A 23040-nucleotide genomic window follows, 5' to 3' on the forward strand; every position below is an offset into this window, starting at 1 on the left:
CGATTGCAAGCCAGCTTGAAGAGCTTCTTTTTCACCTATGTCGGGTTTGACGCCAGTAAGTCTTTACTAGCGTTAAATTGCATCAGTATTCTTTCACAATTTAGCAACCAATTTTCAAAGACACCCTCTGGTTTGTTTGCAATTGGCGGATTTAAGATTTTAAACTGAGGGAGGGCATCTGTTCCTTCTATTTTCCTATATAGGGCCCAGGTGTTCCACCTTACCCTCGCATTGATTGAGGTTAAACCTAGTTCATAGCGTATGCACGCTGTGGGAGTACTTTCTGTGAGCTGTAAAATACGTTTCCAGAAAATGTTTTCGCACTGGGACCAAAGCGCCAACGGGCAACCAAACAAGGTTTCGGCTCCATGTATCAATCAGAGAAGGAATCACCTTGAGCTTATAAAACTCTACAACCAGTTTCATGGAAAACTTCTCATACTTCTTATTAAGAGCTTTTCCTTGGGCTGCTAAGGCTTTACACTTGGCTTTAGTTTTTACAAACATTGGTTCGTCAGTGATGTTGGAGTTTATCAGCACTCCTAGATACATGGCTTGGGTTACTACATTCAGCGGTTCTTTTCCCAGCACCCACTTGAAAACTTTTTGGGAATTTCCTTTTGTCCTGTTAGGTTCTTCAGGTGCAGGACCTCAGTTTTATTTGCATTAGTTTCTAGGCCATTGTCACCCAGGTAAATTTCTAGTGCCACTAACTTCCTTTGGAGGCCAATTGGGGTGCGGTCGATTAGGACGATGTCATCGGCAGAGATTAGCCAATTTACAGGAGTGCCGTTAATTTTTGGAGGGAAGGAGATTACAGATTCCAATGCCCTCCCCACGTCTGCGATGAATAAGCTAAATAGTGTTGCTCCCGAGGAGCAGCCTTGCTTCACGCCTCGTGAGGTCGAAATAGGGCGTGATCGAGACGAATTTGTACATGTGTCTTAATTGCCTCTGTAAAAGAGCTCCTGGTGTAATAAAAAGTGATTAATGTGTGTCTTCAGCCAGTTGATTTTATAAGCAATATCTTTGTCAATGCCTCTGTTCCTTGCACTGAAGTCCTGTCTAAAGCAAGCAATCACAAAGGCAACAGTTTTGGCTTGCATATAGGTATTAGACCGACATTTGCCAAGCAATGCCATTATATGCCCTGGTACTCGCTATTAACCAGCTTTTCCCATCCTATGGCCAGGCAGGACTTGTGATGATTCACAGGTTCTCATCACATCTCCCCACAGGGTAGCCCTCCCTCCCCTATGAGGGAAGGGAGGTATGGCCCTTACCCACTGGTCCCCCTAGGGGTGGTAAAAAGTAGGAGGACCTCATATGGAGAGACTCCGCTCATGGGGATGAGGACTCCCGTTCCGTAAAAGACAACCCTCCACCCTTGTTCCCTGGAGCCATGGCCCTAGTACCTCCTTCTTCCTCCCAACCTGAAGCTACTAATGTGTGTGAAGTCTCTACTATTGCATCTGTAAGGCCAGGCAGGACTGAGACAAGGAAGAGCCAAAGAAACATTCAGAACAACAGTAGAAGAAATTACCAAAGAACCGTGATGAGGTGGCCAATGTTAGGCTTGAAGGTAACTTCAAAGGCATTTATGACAAACATTGCCGCTACGCTGGGGCATGCCCAGCAATATAAAGTAAAGACCAAGGAAGGACGAAGTGTGTTCAGGAGCAGGAAGAGCAGTAAGAGACCCTGCTGTCTAGAGTGCAGGGTCTGGGAAATAAATTCAAACACACGCTGCCCGAAGCGCTGAGAGACAGATGGTCTCCGAAGAAGAAGCTGAAAGGAATTACATGAGTCGGAGCAAACCCAACTCGCTGCTGAAGTAGGAAGAATCTAGCAGTGGTGTGGCCTCTTGGACATGGACTATGTGGTCTGTAAAACACATAGATAATTCCACAGTAACAGCTCAGCAGAGCCGCACAGACCAAAGAGGAACAAAGCAGGAAGACGCGCTGAACACATGCTGAACCGACAGTGACCTGCGACCCTGCGAAGAACCGGGTGCACTCCCCAGCGAAGATACAGGTAACAGGAGTTGCGAGATAGCTTTGTGGGTCCAGGGAGCCCGAAGAGTCAATTATTCCTCAGGAGTGATCTCCATCACAGTAGTGATACAGAACGAACCAAGAGACAAGTATTCCTCTGGAGTGATCTCCTTTGTCACAGTGGTGACATAAGACAGCATAAATCACAAGTGTGCCTCGGGAGCGAACTCCCACTCCCTCACCACAGTCGGCAACTCAACACATGTGAAAGGTACCAAAAGGATCAAGAACTCGCAGGGAGTAATCTCCCCAATAGTCAAGTTATACAAAGTCCTGATAAAGTGCCAGCAATAAGAAGAAGAGTTGATAAAGTCTTAACTCTGTTGTTCACCAATTATTGGGAGTAAGTAAATAGACTTCTAAAGACTTGTCTCCAGGGGTGTTGCTAGGTCTGGAAAAGACCCGGGGCTAAGCTGATGTTAGAACTGTTGGGACTGGGGGCTAGCTAGTCTTTTAGCTGTAGCTCCTGAGATTCTATCAGGGGCTACAACCAAAAGATCAGGGGCTATAGCCCCCTTAGCCCCCCCCTAGCAACGCCCCTGCTTGTCTCCAAGACTCTTCCAGATAGACCAGGAAAAGGGAGTAATTTTCCTGGTCTAGGTATATTTGTTAAATCAGACCTTGATATAAGAGACTGCGGTTAAGTCAACCTAAGTTCATTGAACCCTTTTCTTCTTGGTTTATTTGTTAGTGTCAGGGATAGAATAGGTGGTTTGGACAGAGGACAGTATTTTGGTTTCTTTTGACTTACATCCTGACGAGCACTCAAGTTATTTTGTGTTTGAGGTAGGGAAACCCCTCTTGAAATAGGGAGAGACCGTTCTTTTCTTTATTTGAATACAAGTCAATAGCCAAAATGATATCACCTGTCCATCTCTGTACTCCATCACGCCACATACCCTTATGGCAATGCCTGGCAAATGCCTATCCATGCCTAATCAAACCCCAAAGCTGTTGGCTTCACCATGCATGTTGTCTTCAGTTTGACTCTCTGAGTGAACGTGTATATGCCCAGACGCGGGTGCCTTGCTTGCTACACCTAGGAAATCAAGTTGCACCTCACTGAGTTGGTCCAACAAGGCCCTGCCTGAAGATCAGGCAGAGCCGGTGACTGCTGGCCCCCAGATTAAGGTATTTGAGCCCTCTGTGGGCCGTGTATTGTTTTTCTGCCCATTCTTGGGCTGCTGCCATTGTTTTTTCCCCTCGTGTGTTCTCCCCAGCCCCACTCTGTCCCCTTCCGTGTTTCTCCTTGGTCCCCTCCCTCCCTCCCGCCTCCAATCCTCCCAGCTCCCCCCTGATTGGCTGCCGGCCCGTGTGTTCTCGAGGCTAGGCTGCCTGCAGTCCACCGCGCTCGCCACTTACATCAGGCAGAGCCAGTGACTGCTGGCCCCCAGATTAAGGTATTTGAGCCCTCCGTGGGCCGTGTGTTGTTTTTCTGCCCATTCTTGGGCTGCTGCCATTGTTTTTTCCCCTCGTGTGTTCTCCCCAGCCCCCCTCTCTCCCCTTCCGTGTTTCTCCTTGGTCCCCTCCCTCCCTCCCGCCTCCAATCCTCCCAGCTCCCCCCTGATTGGCTGCCGGCCCGTGTCTCCTCCTCCTCTTATTGCTGCTACCAGGGCAGCCCCTGCCCGGCAGCCCCAGCGGCTAAGGGCCCCCTTAGGCAAAGGGCGGCTCCCTTCTTGCGGCTCCCGGTGTGTCTGCAGGTGTCCGCAGGGGACGCCAGGGCCATTCCACCGCTTCATCTTGTGAGCTCCACCTGCTCCGTCGGCCCACCCCACCCCTACCTGTTCACTTCCTCGCAGTGTAGCTACACTTCTTTGTGTTCTGAATTTGTGGTAAGCTAGGGTTTTTCTCCCTCCGCAGGATTTTCAAACTTAGGTGGCCTCTCCACTGTGTACCTGATACACCTTACTGTGTTCACCGTGTTCCGAATTTGTGGTAAACTAGGGTTTTTCTCCCTCTGCAGGATTTTCAAACTTAGGTGGCCTCTCCACTGTGTAACTGATACGCTTACTATGTTCTGAATTTGTGGTAAACTAACGCCTGCCGCTCTCTTCCTGTCCACTTGCGCTTGTCCTGTCTTCCCCCACCCACTCCCTCCTATTCTATGGTGCTCTCTATCTCACTGATCTTTTCTAACTGCTTCTCCATTGACTATCCTGCTCTCCTCACTAAATCTGGCAGGAAAAAGTTTAAAAAGGACATCCTGGTCTCCAACCCAGGCCTCCCTATCGCTGACACCTACACTAGTGCCTCCTCCAAGGAAACTCTCACTGACATCCTCTTTTTCGTGCCTTCTCCTGACCTATGGACCCTTCATATGGTCTCTGTGCTCTCTCCTTTCTCCTCTTCTCCCATTAATGGTGGCACCCGTTGGGATGTCCTCTTGGCTTCCTTCCACTCCTCTAAGGCCATCATTAATGTCTATGCTAATGAGACCGTCTTGGTCCAAGGCCCTCAGGCCAACCTTTACCTCTTCGATAGACGCTTTCCACGCCTCATCAACTTCCTTTCCTCTCCTGCTGTGCCCCCTCCTCTGTTCTCGACTAACTTGCCTCTTCCCTCCCTCCCCACCCCCTCTCGTGCTCCTTCTTCACCTCCGCAGGGCGTACCTATGATCTGTACCCATCCCCGGAAGTCCTTCAAAGATGGCAAACTTCTCCACATTGCCACTCTTAACTCTCGCTCTGCCGTCAAACATTCCTCTGATATCTGCCGCCTTCTTGAGGAACTTGACCTTGACGTACTCGGTCTCACTGAGACATGGTTCACGGCCAGCTCTGTCACCAGCTTTGACACACTCCTACCCGACGGTTACAAGATCCTCTTTGTGCCCAGGCCCAATCGTGCGGGGGGAGGTGTGGCCCTTATCTTCCCTGAGTGGATTCCTGCCACTGTTACTCCCACGCAGACCTGATCCTCTTTTAAATGTCTTGTCTGCCGACTCTCTCTCTCCGAGCAATTCCCTTACCGTGGCTACTATCTATCAGCCACCTGGTCAAATTTCCTCCTTCCTCTCCGAGTGGGCGGACCTCTCCTCCTCACTCCTGTCCTCAACTCCTCTTTCTTGGAGACTTCAACATCCACCTGGATGCCTCCTGTCCCCCCTCTGGACTCTTTCGCAACCTCTGCAACTCTCTCACACTCTCTATTCTCCCGTCTGGGACGCCTCATTCTGCAGGGCACACTCTTGATGCCCTGATCTCCTCTGACCTTTCCCTCTCTGTCCCTCTCTCCACTCCTCTCTCCTGAAGTGATCACTTTCTCCTCTCCTCCCACCTCACCCTCCCTACCCCACAGGCAAAGCCACCCCCATCACTGCCACCTTCCTTCTCGGTCATCCGACCCATGAAGCGCGTGTCAGTTGAGGCTTTCGCTGCCACCTTCTTGCCCCCTCCTCCCCCTTCGGCTGACTCCCACCCTGACACAGCCCCCTCCACTCTCCACTCTGCTATATCTGATACTCTTGATATCCTTGCCCCTGTCATGAGAATCCGCCTGAAGCCCAAAGTCAAATGTAACTCCTGGTATGACTCGGATCTCGTCACCCTTAAACGCAAGTGCAGGGTGGCAGAGAGGAAATGGCGTGCTTCATGTTCATCCTCTGACAAACTGGCCTGTCGCCTGCTCCAAAGGCAATACCGGCTCTCCGTTCTCACCAAGAAGAGAGCCCTTATCCAAGCCCGCATCTCTGCGCCATCTAACAATTCGGCCAAACTCGTTAAAATCTGCAAGGAGCTGGCCAACCCTGCTGCAGTCTCTACCTCTCCTGTCCCCTCCCAGGCCCTCTGCACGGCACTGGCCCCTCACTTCATTTCAAAAACTCAGGACATCCTGTCCTCACTCTCCTCCTATAACCTCCCCCCCTCTATTCCCTGCCCTTCCTCTGGCTCTTCTGCAGCCACCCCTCCTCTCTCCTTCTCTTCTTTTCCCCTTTTTTCTGCTGACGAGGTTTCAAGACAAGTCCGATCTATGAAAGTCTCGTCAAAACAGGTCCACCCCTGTTCCTCCAAAACTATCAAGGACCACATTGACTCCTTGGCTCCTGCCGTTGCTGACTTCTGCAATCACTCCTTCGCCTCTGGAGTCTTCCCATCCCCTCTCAAGCACTCCCTTGTGCACCCCCTTCTTAAGAAACCCTCTTCCGACCCTTCCTGCCCAGCTAACTATCGCCCAATCTCTATCACTCCCTTCCTGGGCAAGCTCCTGCAGAAACTGGCCATCTCCCAGCTTAATCTCCATGCTGAATGTGTTGGTAGTCTTCATGACCATCAGTCTGGCTTCAGAGCTGCCAGAAGCACGGAAACTGCTCTCCTGAACATCCGTGAGGACCTGCTCTCGGACCTTGACTCTAACATTCCATGTGTTCTCATTTTGCTTGATCTCTCTTCTGCCTTTGATACTGTCAACCATACCATCCTGCTCAACCGTCTCCGTGATAACCTCGGTATCACTGGTCAGGCTCTGGCGTGGCTGACCTCTTTTCTCTCAAATCGACCCTCCCAGGTCCAACTGGGGTCCTTCCTCTCTGACATCTTCTTCTCTACCTGTGGTGTCCCCCAGGGATCTAACCTCTCTCCCTGGCTGTTCAACCAATATCTGGCACTTCTCGCCCACCACATCGCCGCTCTCTGCCCCTACTTTCAGTGCTATGCGGATGATACCCAGCTCATTTTCAGGCTACCCTCGGCCTCCTCTCCTCCTTCCCTCATCTCTGACTGTCTTTCTGCTATCCAGGAATGGTGTGCCGCCAACGACCTCTGCCTTAATGAGAGTAAGACTGAGATTCTACTCATCGGCACTCCCACTCCCTCCTTCCCTGCTGCTCTCTGGCCGGCCTCTCCGGGCCCTCTTCCTGCTCCTACGTGCAAGGCAAAAAACCTTGGGGTCATCTTCGACTCCACACTCTCCTTCTCTCCTCACATATCCGACGTTTCTAAGAAGTCACACTACCAGCTACACCTCCTCAGAGGTATCCTTCCTTTCCTCTCCTTCCCCCAGAAGCTCACTGTCTCTAGAGCCCTGGTTCTCTCTAAGCTGGACTACTGTAACAGCCTCTATCTAAATCTGCCTGCCTCTACTCTCCGCCCTTTGCAACTCATCCAGAACAGGACTGCAAGACTTGTCCTTGGCCTCAAGCCCAGGGACCGTATCTCTCCAGGACTGAAATCACTACACTGGCTCTCAGTGACTGCGAGGATCAAGTTCAAAACCCTCTGCATTGTCCACAAGGCCGTCTGGGGCCTTGGGCCAAAACACCTTCAACTCTCTCTTCCTAAATATCTTCCTTCTCGAGCTCTTCGCTCATCCGCCTCCAACTCCCTCAGGGTCAGCCGCTTCTCCAAACAACGAGTTGGGGGCAGATCTCTTTCCACTGCAGGGGCCTCCCTCTGGAACAGCCTTCCTGCCTCCCTGAAACTTGAGGAGAACCACCTCCGGTTCCGGAAGCACCTCAAAACCTTCCTCTTTGCCTCCGCTTTCTCTCCCCCTCTCCCCTGCTAATACTACTGAAACTGCACTGAATCTGCAACTGGGCCATTCACCGTTCTCGGCCCAGCCACTCTCCCCTGCACTGCCTCCATGGCAACCCCTGCACTACGGGACTGTGTCTGTATCCATACAGCCCCCCTTCCCAGCACTTGTCTGCACTTACCTCGCACTTGCCACCAGCTGGCCCTTGTTATTTATCCTGTATGCTGTATGCTAATAACCCTGTACTGCACTTTCCCCTCTCCCTTTCCCCCATGCACTTTTCCCTTCCCCTCTACCCTTGCACTTGCGCGATCTGAATGACACCTGGCCTAGTAAGATCGTTGTCTGTCTCCCCTTGTTCCCCCCCTGCCACGTCGCGCCTTGAAACACTTGTGTATAGGCGCGTTACAAATGCCTTATCATATCATATCATATCATAAATAAGGCTAGCATGGCAAGTATGGACCAATTTCAGATCTTCTCATGATTATGTTCCAATGGGTGTCCGACCTAAATAGAATGCATCTTGGTCTGTGTGGAAGCCTTCTCTCCTCTGCCGAAATGTTTCATGATTCAAACTGACTTGATAACCTCATGCTGTTTTAGTATCTTAAGAGTTTGCATTCCAACAGAATACATTTATGCATTTAACATTTGGACAAGGAACAAATGCCCATGCCCCCCTGCTTTGCCTTTCTACCCTCAAATAGAAACAGCCAAGGGTGCACAGGCCCTCCCAGTGAGGTGTTATCTCGTTAATGTGTCTCAGAAGCAGATTATTTACAACAGGAAGTGATTAGAGATGACAAAAGGTAAAAGTCAGTGGCCATTGCTGTGGCAGTTTTTTCTTTACATTGTATAGGTTTTAACAAGCTATTTAAGTGTGATTGTTGGGTGATTAGAAACTAAGGGGATACAGAACAAGCTGTGTGAAACAACAACCTTGTCATGCATTTCATTTCATTGTATCTGTATGAGATGTTTTGTATATTCTCAGTAATTTCCATGCTGCAGCTTGTAGGCTTCCATTCAGGATAGGGAAAATAAAGCTACAATCATATGGGGTCATTTTCCAAGTCACGCGGCGTGGAAGCAATGGTGCTCAATGCACTTATCGCCACTTTTTATAAGCTGCAGGATTTCGTATCATTTGGCAGGTGATGTTGGAGAGCAGATGGGAGTAAACAAGGTCCCCCTACCTAATCCGACTGGCTTTCTACCAGCATGTATTTTTAAGTCTTCGGAAAACCAATGGATTCCTATGGGATCTGCCTGACTTTTACAACTGGTAAAAGCAGGCAGATTCAAAAGGAATTCATTGTGGATGACTCCCACTATCATTAATTGTGGAAGTGATTTACGCTTTTCCAGACACATGGTGGAAAGGTGAAGAGCAAAGGCGATTTTTACCTGTGTTTTACTTGTTACTTTTCTAGTACTTGATGGAAACATTAACATTGATGAAAAAAGTGGAAACAGGAGTGGTACCTTCCTGTACAATTTAAGATTTAAAATAAAATGCCCCAGTACTCTTTTCATCAACACATTTCTACAATGATGAGTACATTGTCAGGTTGATTTATCAAGTGACTTGTGCATGTTTAAAGTAATCTGTATCAAAGGAGTATTATTTTAGGCATTCAAAACCAAACTTCAACACATATTTGTAACAACTTGAGCTTGGGAGATGTGTGGTTAAGAATCTAAATTTCAGGCTTGGCTCAAATTCTGGCTTTATCATTTAACCCAAGTGTGTGATCCTGGACAAATTATTTCATTTTACTATGCCTTGCCTGCTAAAAATAGGTGGCTCTAGAAGTGATTCAGTTTGCATTATAAGCTATTTCAAAAAGACTTGCTCAAGGTTTAATAGATGGGCATCACAGACATTAGGACCCATCAAGAACACATATCCCCATTTTTATTTGAAAATATCAGGTCACATTTATTGAACAAAATGGTGTAATTCAATAACAAATCAAAGTAAACACATCAAACAAAAAGTAATCATGGAAAATTGCATATTATAAACAGTATTTATATAGTATGTACCAGACAATGATCCACAGGGGCATGTCAGGTGAGCAAGGCAGCCTCCTCCCTGCCACACCCCACCAGGAGCAATACCAAGAGGCTGGCAACACCGCAACCTGCACCGTCTGCCTCCTGATGCAGCTCTCTCAGCCCTAGCATTGTATCCTACAAGTTATCACTCCCTCAACCCTCAAAAATGCAACAACAAATAAAATGTTATGTTTAAAATGTAATTTTGTAAGAAACAAAATCTCCTATTCCTTGCTTCAGTATTCTGGAGGGGGGAGGGTCAATCTTTCACAACAAGATGGAGGTAGCACAAGCACCTCCTCCTGGGCCTGCTGGGAGTAGCCACAGTGTTCAGAAAGGCATTGTTGGTCAAACACCATCTGCGATGGTACATAGACTGGGGGGGCCCAAAGCTCAGCCCTCTCAGGGGAGGAGGAGGCGGCATCACCCTCGATTTTCCGCAGCCAAGAAAGGCATGCTGGGGACTTGTGGGAATAGGGGGGAGTGGAGGTAAATGGGGAATGGTGGTTAGAGGAGCTGAAGGAAGGTGACTTGGGGTGAAAGGTGAAGGAGGATAGGATATAATAGAAAGGGAAGAGTAGATGTGAAGGGACGATAGGTGGATTGATGTTGCAACACTATTTTCCTTGCTGCTCTTTTTGTTCTGTACTGCTTTTTATAGAGGGGTGCAAATGTATTTTTCCAGACTTGGGAAGACATTTTCTGCTGGATCACGGATGTGGGAAATCTGGTTCAATGGCAGCACTTTATTTAGGGTACTCCTAGACCCACACCCAATGGAATTTGGGCCCCCCTGGTCACAATCCTGGCCCACCCAGTTGAACATTCCTGGAGCCGGGCCTGCAACTAATCAATACTAATGCATGATTAGCAGGCCCTGTCACAGCAAAACACTTTCAGACCCCTACTTGAACAGTCGGAAGACCCTGATTTCCCCACCACACCACACTCGCCAGAGTTGAAACACCGACCATGGTGTGGCAGTGGGGACCGACCCCCTATCGGAGGTGAAAGTGGAAATTGCTGTGAACAACTGCACCAACACACGTGGCCCTGTTACCCCCAAGTCCCTGGTGACTGTACTTGCCACTGGAAGGCAGGCTTAAATACCCTCTCAGTTGCTGCACATCATTGGTTGGTGGTAATACTCATTGATCACACAACTCTCTAGTGCTGGTTGAACCGTTACCCTCTCCTGATTGCTTACAGACCCGTCTAGCTGAGCGCTAGGTCATAGCAACTGTCTAGCATACTTTGCATAGCTCTTACACCCTTGTTGTGCTCCTTCCTAAAGGTTGTTGCTTCGGATCTTGCATTCCTAATTCTGATAAGCCCTCGATCTCCATATAATAAAATGGCGGGAAGCAATCAAGCACCTAGTAACAAGCTAAAATGGACAATTTTGCAAGGGAAACAATGGCGCAAACCAAGGCATACAAAAATTCTAGAACTACTGACCTTCCTGCACATGAGGATAACTCTAGATGGATTACCAATTGCAGCAAAGTACCTGCAGCACTGATCAAACACTTGACTTTCTCAGTGCAAAATTCGATATATCTAACAATAAAATTGAACTATTTTATGCATGGATGGGAACGAAGCAGAACGGAGGATTGATTAAGTGGAATCTTCCAGCCAACTAATTGAACAGGAGCTGATCTAGTTGTGTAAAGATGCTGCTGTCACCTGATCCAAGTGTGAAGATCTTTAAAACAGTTCTCGTCTGAATAATATCAATGTGTTTCGCTTACCCGGTCAACGCAAATGGGCCCACACGAGCTAGAGAAGAAGCTCCCGGATCTCCTTGAGAACCCAGTTTTCACGAGTCATGTTCAGATTGAGAGAGCTCATAGATCCTTGGGTTGTAGAGCAGCCCCCGCCATGCAACCAATACTCATCATTACCAGAACATTTAATCATGGAGATGAACAAATTACTTGCCCCCTGGATGTTCTTTCGTCTGGATGTTCCTGCCACATATTCCTCATCTTTGATACTCAAGTCAGCTTGCTTTGAAAATTAATTTTTGTAGGATCGGGCGCCATGCGGCTCGAGTCATGGCCCTCGGCAGCCTCCATCCTGTCCTCGGCCGTGACATTGACGTAAAGTAACACACACAGTGACAGTTTCCTCAGTTCTAGTTTTTTCACTGCGCCAATGATACTGATGAATCCCGCGTTGAAAGAGAGGAAGCAGTAACACAGACATTCTTGGCAAATAAGAGGGGAAGCATGGGAGGGCGATGAGGAATACGTGCGAGGAACATCCAGTCAAAAGAACATTACCAAGGGTAAGTAATTTGTTCTTTGAATGGATTGCGTCCTCCCACGTATTCCTCATCTTTGATACACTCGCAAAGCAGTCAGTATAAGGAGGTGGATGCTGAGAATTTGTATTGATTGATGCTGTGAGGAACAGCTTTGCCAAATTCGGCCTCCTAACCTGACACAGCGTCTAGGCAATAACATTTACTGAAGGTGTGCAAAGATGACCAAGTAGCTGCTTTATAGATATCCTGTATGGGGACCCCTCTTTCAAGCGCCAAAGTAGCCACCACTCCTTGAGTGGAATTAGCTCTTAATACAACAGCAAGGTCCTTCCCAGCTAAAGAATGGCATTCTGAAATGCATAAGATTATCCATCTTGAAGTAGTCCATTTTGTGACAGCTAACGCTAATTTATGGCCTGAGTTGGTCATCTTGACAGATTTTTTCCATTCTTGAAATGTAAAAACGTAAAACCCTTCTTGGGTCTAAACGATGCAAACTCTCCTCCTCCTTAGAGGGGTGAGGTGGTGGATAGAAGGTAGGCAACACTATTTTTTGTGCTAGGTGGAATTGAGATACAACCTTTGGTCACCCCGTCTCCTCTACGAGGCCAACCAGATCACCATATACTAACATGCTCTCTGTGCCATTAGTAAAAAAAGCCAGAGCAGGTGGATCCAGCTTCCCATATCTCGCACCCACTCACTGGAACGCCCTACCTCCCACAATCCAAGGGGAGGCCTCCCTCAGCGCCTTCCGCAAAACCATGAAAACCATCTTATTCATATAAAATGCCTTGCACCAGTTGAATACATATCATATGTTCATAATGCATAAACTGTATTGTAATGACTAACTGTACCAACCAAAATATCAGCTATATGCCTTTTGGAATTCATAATGTACCACTGAATGCCTCTATTCCTGTAACTAAGCTCTTGCAAGTAACAGCGCCTCAATGCCCATGGGCTACTTGCGCGCTATATAAATAAATAAATAAATAAATAAATAAATAAATAAATATGATGGACACACTCTCAATACCACATTGTCTTTAAAGAAAGTTGTGAAAGGTGGCTAGGTGGAAAGAGCCCAGAGCCCACTCATCCTGCGGGCAGATGTTATTGTAATCAAGAAGACAGCTTTAAGAGTCAACATTCTGAGACAACAAGAATGCAGAGGCTCAAAAGGCGTACCACCAAACAGGTACAATAAAAGGGACAGAGGGAAAAATAGTTGTCAATCCCTTCCAGATTTGGATTAGAATAAGGATGTTGAAATGGGAGCCTTCCTCCGGCGAACGCTTGAAAATAGAAAGCGCTGCCAGGTATCCTTTTACTGTGGAGACTTGGATCCCAAGATGGGCCAGATGAAGCAAAAAAGATAATACAAAATAGGATTTGCTAAGTTCATATGCGCCTATTCTTTTGTTGAGTAAGCAACCTTAGTCAGACTCAGTCTTGTCTTTTATATTTATAGAGATTTATTTGACTTCTTAAAGTATTTTGTACATTGTGCCAACATTGCTCCTTTTTGGAGGCACATGCTACTGTTTCGCTCCTACTTGAGCTTTATCAAGGCACATAAACAGTTTCAATTGCATACAGGTTAAATCTTCACTTGTAGATTAGTTTACTGTCAGGTTAGTTACAATATCGTTCGCTACTGCCAGTTGTAGGCATGTGGTTAGTACATTTGATTTTTCAAAGCACTTAACAGTGAGTTTCATTTTTATGAAGGGGAAGTCTTCATTTGCAAATTTGACAGTCTATTCGGTTATATTAGCATCCATTAATGCCAGTTGTAGAAATGAGTTTAGTACATTTGGTTTCCTTCGTAAGTGCATTATCACATCCTTTAAAAAAAATATATAGCAAACATATTCAGTCAGAAAGTGTAGCGAATTATCAAACAATATCATACAGTTGCATAAAGAATCAATTTCACAGTTGGTGATATAATATTAGGTTTTGAAGTGAGCAAGTGGGAGGTAAGTGGGGTGGATGGAGGTAGAATGAATTGTTAGTACCCGATTAAGTCTGGCAATGAATCCAAGATAAAGTAATTTATAAGGAATCTTACTGATACATTAAGGAGTCTTGCCTAGAGGGCTTATTCTTATGATGTTATGCAGTCTGTGTTTCTATCCAGATTTTCAGTTTCTAAGGGCAACTGGTAGTGAGTTCAAAATGACATCTATTCCATAAGTCCCAGTTGTCAATTTGTCACATTAATTTAAAAACATTTCTGTGAGTAAACCTAGTGCGCAATTAGTCTGTGTCCATATTATATTAATGGTCATTGCTATTAATCTGCTGTCTGGTGCCTGATAGATTGGATTCTATGCCCATTTGTATTTCTATAGTACAGGTGTCTGGTTCTAGTAAAGCTCACTATATGCAGGCCGGTGCCTTGTAGATTAATATCTAGGCCCGTTTGAATTTCTACGGTAGAAGGGCCCATGTTGCTTCTGTATGTATACCAGTGTTGCACCCAATATTTGTTGACTCTAAATTGGTGGCCAGCGAGGTTTTTTCAATAAAAGTGGTTGATTGACATCTGCATGAGCTAGCTAACATGGCATTAGTTAACTTCACAAGGCGTTGTAACATACTAAAGGAGAGTGGACTCAAACCCAAATCAAAATTCATCCCCATCATCGGGCAAGGGAATTGTAGAGACACCTTCTACAAGGCAGTAATCAAGGACATTGAAACAAGAATGGACAAGGACGAAAAGAATCCCAAAAAGAAATTCAATAAGATCCTGAGCTCAATCGAACAAATAGCAATCAAAGACTAACATCCGACAAGGACATCATCATCAAAGAAGCAGACAAAGGGGGAAACATTGTGGTCATCAACAGAAGAGATTATATTGAAATGGCAAACCTGCATCTCAACACCATAGGCTGCTACAGGATAATTAACAGAAGCTTTGTGAACGAAACAACGCATAACCTAAAAACCTTGCTATATAAATTGCACAGGATACTCATGATTAATGATGATGAAAGAATGTTTCTGATTACCAGTAGACCAAAAATACCAACAATATACTTCCTGCCTAAGATCCACAAAGAATATACCAACTTTCCAGATGTAAGCTTTTACGATCCACGCTGCAGGTGAGCCCCTCATGGTCCTGCAACCTCATGTTGGCCCTTTTTTTGTCAAATGTATGCCCCCAGGCCCCATGTCCCGCATTTCCCTTCCCCGCTTTCCTTCCTGGTATCTGACCCCACCCTGCGCGCTCTGATTGGCTGTCTGTTCCTCCTTGCTGGAGTCTAGTGAATCGTATCCCAAGCAGCAGGCCTTTTCGATCCATGCTGCAGGTGAGCCCCTCAGGGTCCTGCGGCCTCAGGTTGGCCCTTTTTTTGACAAATGTATGCCCCCAGGCCTGTGTCCCGCATTTCCCTTCCCCGCTCCCCTTCCTGGTATCTGAACCCGCCCCGCCGCGCTCCGATTGGCTTACTGCACATAACTGCCCCTTCCTGGGCAGCCCTCTGCCCGGCAGCCCTTGTGGCTAAGGGCCCCAAGGCAAAGGGTGGCTCCAACAGAGGTGGCTCCAGAAAGTGTCTGAAGGTGTCCACCGGAGAAGCAAGTGAATCCAGCAGCCAACAGACACCAACAAAAACTTTAAGTGTGGCATGGGTGGGGTGTAGAGCCATTATTCTACTCCATAAAAGTCCATGCCACTCTCCTTTACCTATTCAGAACATAGACTGCCATAGAACGGCACCAAGCATACTTAGTGAGACATGTAACCCACCAGCCTAAACCTATCTATGGCTAGACTTTAAAAGCTGCCTGCATTACATATTAGCAAAATTGCCTAACTAGAGAGAAATGTGATGTTCAGCCTCTGTCGCATATAGATAGAATTATGAATGATAGCATGTACCACACTTAGATGAAATTGTGAACTTTACCAGCATCGCATCTAAATAGAATTGTGAATGATAGCATGTGCCACACTTAGATGAAATTGTGAAGTTCGGCCCCTGACACATCTAGATAGAATGTGAATGATAGAATGTACTACACTTAGATGAAATTGTGAACTTTACCAGCGTCGCATCTAGATAGAATTGTGAGTGATGATATGTACCACACTTAGATGAAATTGTGACCTTTGCCAGCGTTGCATCTCGATAGAATTGTGAATGATAGCATGTACCACACTTGGATGAAATTGTGAACTTTACCAGCGTTGCATCTAGATAGAATTGTGAGTGATGGCATGTACCACACTTAGATGAAATTGTGAACTTTGCCAGCGTCGCATCTAGATAGATTTGTGAATGATGGCATGTGCCAAACATAGATGAAATTATGAAGTTTGGCCCCTGACACCTCTAGATAGAATGTGAATTATAGCATGTACCACAATTAGATGAAATTGTGAACTTTGCCAGCGTCGCATCTAGATAGAATTGTGAATGATGGCATGTGCCATGTGCCACACTTGGAAGAAATTGTGAACACTAGCCTGCATCGCACCTAGATAGTTTTGTTAATGTTAGCCACACTTAGCCAAATTCTTAACTTTGCTTGCGCCGCATGTAGACGGAATCGTGAATGATAGCATGTGCCACACTTAGACGAATTTGTGAACTCTAGCCTGCGCCACATCTAGATAGAAATATGAACATTAGCATGTGCCGCACTTGGAAAAAATTGTGAACACTAGCCTGCATCGCACCTAGATAGTTTGTTAATGTTAGCCACACTTAGCCCAAATTCTTAAACTTTGCTTGCGCCGCATGTAGACGGAATTGTGAATGATGACATGTGTCACACTTAGATGAATTTGTGAACTCTAGCCTGCACCACATCTATATTGAAAAGTGAATGTTAGCATGTGCCATACTTGGATGAATCTGTGAACTCTAGCATATTCTGTATCCCCTATATATGCTATGTACCTGTATCCCCATATATATCTGTATCTCATATTTACCTCTACTCACCCTGTCGCTATATATATGTATGTCGCGATATACGTCCCCATTGTCCTGCTCACGTGCCTGGTCTCAGGCGCTTTTACTGATAACCACCATATCACACCACTACGCTCCCTCTGTTCTATACACCATCATTCAACTAAAATACAACTATACCCCTCATAATTCGGGCCTAGCTGTTCACATACAAACACGACCCCACGAACACCTCATCATCCTAATAAAACACAGCTAGTTGAAGCACATTCCGACTAGCATAGGTGTTCCTCAGGCCTAACGCAGCCAGAACCCAGTCTGGGTGTCCTACAACCAGACTGAACACATCCAACTGATTTCCTGAGCACACCTATCGCTATGAAGCAGCTATCATCCAACAACTACACCAGCTGCACACATATCCGGTGCACCCACGCACCATACAACACTCTCTCTCTCTACTGATTTGAACTGCGGTTCCCAAGGGCATTCAACCTACCAGCGCTTTGAGGTCATACCAATGATATATAAGGCGCTATATAAATGCCAAGTAACATAACATAACAAGACCTATTTTTAGTGGCATAGGGTGGGCTGCTGAGAACATGTCAAGATACATTGACAGCATTCTACGGCCAGAGGTCTACAAATGTAACTCTTACACAAGGCACACCATGCACATCCTGGAGAACACCAACCAAATACAAAGGAATGAACGGTACTTGATGGCCACTATGGATGTGAAAACTCTATACACATGTATTGACCATGAACTAGCACTACAAGCAATTGACCACGGTATGCAGTGATAAAATTGCGTCATAAACATCGCCTGTAAAAATAATTGCGGTAAAACTGCAGTGGTTTGACCCCTTAAAGGTGTACCCCATTACACCATTTAAGGGGAGTAGGGGCTGCGGGGGTGTCTCCCACTCCCCTTAAATTGTGTAATGGGTCCGGGGGTTGCGGGTGTCCCCTGCATCCTTCACATGGATTGCGGCATCAAAACCACAGCATTTTTGTCGCAATATTTTGTGTTCACTGCCATTTTTGCCGCGATTTTACCACATGGAACCTTGACCACACATCCAGGAACATATCAGCTTCCTACCCCCAATTTGTGGAAATGATAAAGGAGATGCTGGGATTCGTACTTCAACATATTTCTGTTCAACGAAACATTGTATAAACAAACCAAGGGAATTACCATGGGCACCTGTTTTGCGCCTTCTATGGCAAACCTATTTGTAAGAGCGTTCGAACTGAAGCATGACCAGGCTCACCCAACCTTATCAGGTAAAATTATGAAATGGCTGAGGTACATCGATGAGATTTTCATAATATGGAATGGAGAAGACAAAGAATTAGAGCAATTCTGTAACTTCCTAAACCAGAATACTTTTGGACTACAGTTCACAGTGGAAATGAGTAACATGGAAGTAACATTCCTAGACCTATACATATACATCGAGAATGGGCTCTTACAAACAAGAAAACAGAGGCCAACGCCACATCACATGCAAGGAGCTGCTACCTTAAAAGCACTATTGAGAACATACTTATAGGAAAATTCACCAGAGCCAGGAGAAACTGTAGTACAACTTATGAAACAGAATGCAATCTTATTGAAAATAGATTCCTAATGCGAAGGTACCCAACAAACTGCATTTCCAAAGCTAGAAATGAGGTTGATTCCAAAGATCGTAATGAATTTCTAAAACCAAATATAAAGGCAGCAAAATCAGATGGGGACAAAATAAGACTGATAACCCAATGCTCAGAGAACAACAGTATAGTCCGCAAGATTTACCAGAAGAATTGACACATACTGCAATTGGACCCTGAGTTGAAGGACTACATCTCGGGGAAACCAACAATAACATGCACTAAAGCTCCAACGTTAGGCACTATATTGAGCCCTAGCTTCACGGACACAAGCAAACAAAAACTGCAAACCAGCCTACTATCTGGGAAGCCGCTGAAAGGATTTATTTTAATGCAGTAATTGCAATATGTGCAAATATGCTATGAATAACAGCCACTATTACACAACAATCAATGGGAGAACTATATCAATCCAAGAATGTATCAAATGCAGAACAACATTTGTGGTGTATGGTTTGTATATGCATGCATTCAGATTTAAGGATCACTTTCAGAGAACATTTGGGAAACCTTACAACACCAGAATGCAAGACCATTGGCAGAAAGAGCACCTTAGAGAGGAGGACAAAAGAGACATCAAGTTCTTTGGAGTGAAACCTATCGGCCCAGACCCAAGGTTGGGCGACCAGGAAAAGACACTGCGCCAACTAGAGGCCAGAACAATATGTCTCCTGAGAGCGATCTTTGGAGGGCTGAATTTGGATAATCAGATGCATTACTTCCTATGAATCTGAAATATCACTAATGATAACAATCACTGATGGTTGGTACACACCCAATGTGACACTGCACTAATATATGAACTCACAATGTCACTTACATATGAGAGTTTACACAAACAAGCATAACAATCACTGATGAATCCTACACACCCAATGTGGCACTGCATGGTTATGTGAATTTATAATGTCACTTACATATGGCACAATACGTATCCCAACACACCATTACCAGACCCCGCCAATCAGTCTAATGTTCTCATATACTGGATTCTATACAATGATTTCTAAATATTAGATTCTATATATTATTGATGACTGTAGTTACTAATGACTAATGTGGTATCCAATGACTGAAGACTAAATTAGCACTGCAATGGAAAGCGTAATGAAGATTCTCAACTCTCTAATTAATATTTGTATTTGTCTCATAAAACAAATTGTGTACAGCATCTGATGTACGATTCTAACGCACATCAGCATGCACAACCCTGAAGTTCAAGAGGCTGCTTTAGACTACCCGTAAGCAAACAAGAATATGATATTTATTTATTTATTACATTTGTATAGCGCGCAGGCAGCCCAGGGGCCTTGTGGCGCTGTTACTTGTAGGAAAGCTTAGTTACATTGAGTACAGGTTAAGTGTTTGGTTACAGTATGATAGCGTACAGGGTCAAGCAGTAGGCAGTATCATACAACACATGCATAGCCTAAGGGCTTTAAGTGGGCCGGGGCCTGCCGGGGCTGGGCTCCGGCAGGCTCCGAAATTTTGTTTTGAGGCGGGACCCTGCCGGGGCCCAGTAATCTCCCCTGGCAGCCCCAGCCACTACACGAAAAGGCATTTTTTTCTACAGCCTGAAGCGCTCGCTCGTTTGCGAGAGCTTCAGGCTACAGAAAAAAATGCCTTTCAGCCATAATGATGGCGCCGCACCTGCGAGGCATCCCTTTAATCCCTTTAATCAAGAGATTCCCGTCGGCCGGCGTCACCATTATGGAAAAAACGTGAGGCCACTGAAAGCAGCGGCCTTGCTTTCTAAATACTGGAGCTGCCGCGCATTCGCGGGAGTTTCAGTATTTAGGAAAAAAGGCCTCTGCTTCCAGTGGCCTCACCCTTTCAGCCTTAATGAACTGGCGAGGGGCAGCACCACCGTTAAGGCTGAATAGGCAGGCGCTGTCCCCTGCCAGGCAAGCCTACACAAAATAAATGCAGAGATCAGCACCCTCTCCCCAAAAGGGGAGAAGGTGCTAATCTCTACAAAAGGCTGCCTGGCAGGGGTGGCAGTAGCCCATTGAGCCGGGGCTCGTCAAGGGGGCATGGCCTAACGGGCCATCAGGACCCCCGCTGTTAGGCCATGCCCCCTCGATGAGCCCCGGCTTGATTTGTAGTGCTACTTAAAGCACTGAGGGACCTTGACATACATTATTGGTTACAGTAGTAGGCCTCCATGGTAACCTTGGGACCTTCAGCAGATGGGGTTAGTCAGGCGAACAGGGCAGTTTTCATGGCTTTGCGGAAGGCAGTCAGTGAAGGTTCAGCTCGCAGGGAGGTGGGAAGGGTGTTCCAGTGTAGGGAGGCAAGGTAGGGGAAGCTGGCGCCACCTGCTCCAGCTCTTTTGACCCTAGGTATGGAGAGCATATTAGCATAGGGTGTCCTGGTGGGTCTTGTGGAGGATGAAATAAATAAATAAAGAGAATAGAAAAAAATAAACAAGTAGTGAGTGTAACATGTACATTTCTGATCCGAAACATATACAAGACTGTTGGATCTCCTAGCCTAATAGAAATGACAGGCTTATTAAAGAGCTTAGGGAATAGCAGGACAGCAATGGAAACGACTTCAGATATCGGTTAAATTAACCGCCCACATCATTAAAACGTGATGACATCACCAGGCTCGATTTTCCAACATGGTGCAGCCATGACACTATATAATCTCAATTCAAGAATGGCGGCGCTCGTGACACTACGCAGAGCACCGCCATCCAGAAAGAAGAAAACCTTGAAAGGAACTTGTTTCACCGAATTAGGTAAGTGATGGAGCTCTTCTCAATACACCGCGATATCTTGGGTCCTCATCCGCAGGGCCAAGTTAAGTATGGTAGACTGCAGGGGACACTTTCCTCTAGAAAGAAAGAATTGCACATATTGTTTGGCCAGTGAACTAGTGCTATTATGTTAGACAGCACATTCAGATGTTATTCAACATTATTATTGAAAAAAACACAGCGCAGACACTTTTCGCTTAAAGGAAACTTGCTGTATAAACTTTGGGTAGCTAAATGAACCACTTTTACTCAACAACTGCAGACGACGCTTCCTTATAAAGGAAGCAATGGCGTTTACGTCTTGGGAAGTTAACGAACGCCATGATAGACTGCTCATGCAGATGTCAATCAACTACTTTTATTGAAAAACCGCAGTGTGTACCAATTTAGAGTCAAAAAAATATCGGGTGCAACACTGGTATACATACAGAAGCAACCTGGGCCTTTATACCGTAGAAATGCAAGTGGGCCTAGATATTAATCTACTAGGCACCAGCCTGCAGATCGTAAGCTTCACTAGAACCAGGCACCTGTACTATAGGCACAGAATCCAATCAATCAGGCACCAGACGGCAGACTAATAGCAATGACCATTAATATAATATGGGCACAGACTATTTGCGCACTAGGTTTACTCCCAGAAATGTTCTTAAATTAATCACAGACAATTGGAAAGTCTTTTCACACTTGCCGTGACTTTGGAGGTGGACCAGAGAGGAATCACCTGACTCAAAACACCCAACTCAAGAGTCGGGTGCAGAGTCTTTTGGTCTTTGGCTTTGTGGCGGCGGGGAGGGTGCTAAATCTGCAGTGGAAGTTACACCAAACATCGTGAGACCCCACAGCAACAAGCTTTTAGTGCTTTAAAGGCATTGCTGTGCTTGTGTGGGAAGCTTGTTCCCTTTAAGCTGCCTCTGCCCCAGTGGGGTTAATACTGCTTTCCAGGAGTTAACTCAGAGGGATGAGTAGCTGATGGCCGCCGGCCCACAGACAAGAAACCAACTGAAAAGGTCCCTGATGGCACTGCAAGAACCGGCTTCTATGCCCGAGAGTTAAGTAGAAGCCCTGGAGTCCGAGGACCAACAGGCCCCAACCTATGAAGTTGAGGTAAGTGTCACCAAGTGAGAGCTCCTGTCGCCCGTTCTAGCGGGGGATGTACCAGAAGAGAATGTGGACCAGCTAATGAGTTTAGCCTGTGATCTTCTAGCAAAGTCTGACTCTTGGGGGTCAAGCTTAAATTTTCCACGTGAATGCTAGTCCTTTGAAATGCAAGCCCTGCGCGATGATGATGTTGTTCCTACTCCACCCTTCCCCGAAATGGGATCAACTACAGATCCTAACCTGTTCTGTATAACATCCTCACCAGAGACTGTTTGTCACCCTGTTTCATTACGCCATCAGTTAATAAACAGCGTACTGGCATGACGGCAGAATTAGGAGGTGTGCGGCAATCACAAGGAAACGATCTACCTACTGACCAGTCTACAATCCCGAAAATACAGCTATCGGAAACAGCGATTGAGCTGAGAGAGAGTTGGGGAAGTCCCGTGCATTGGCTGAATTGTCTAACGCTGTTAATGCAAGCTAACCATCGACCACACTGCCACTTTTGAATGCAATAAGAAGTTCCAAAAAAAGAGCGGTTGCTAGAGCATCGCGACCCTCTTTGGACATTGTTGAAATTGAAGGCTTAATGTTGAATCAACAAAGGAGAAATGCGGTTTTTGGCACGTAGCTCCGAAAAGAGCTGCCTCTGACAGACGATCCATCTGCACCATTCATCAACCAGAACTTAACCCTGACAACTTG

Source organism: Ambystoma mexicanum, chromosome 4p, assembly GCF_040938575.1.
Source record: "Ambystoma mexicanum isolate Mex_15411 chromosome 4p, UKY_AmexF1_1, whole genome shotgun sequence".
In the NCBI taxonomy this organism is placed as follows: domain Eukaryota; kingdom Metazoa; phylum Chordata; class Amphibia; order Caudata; family Ambystomatidae; genus Ambystoma; species Ambystoma mexicanum.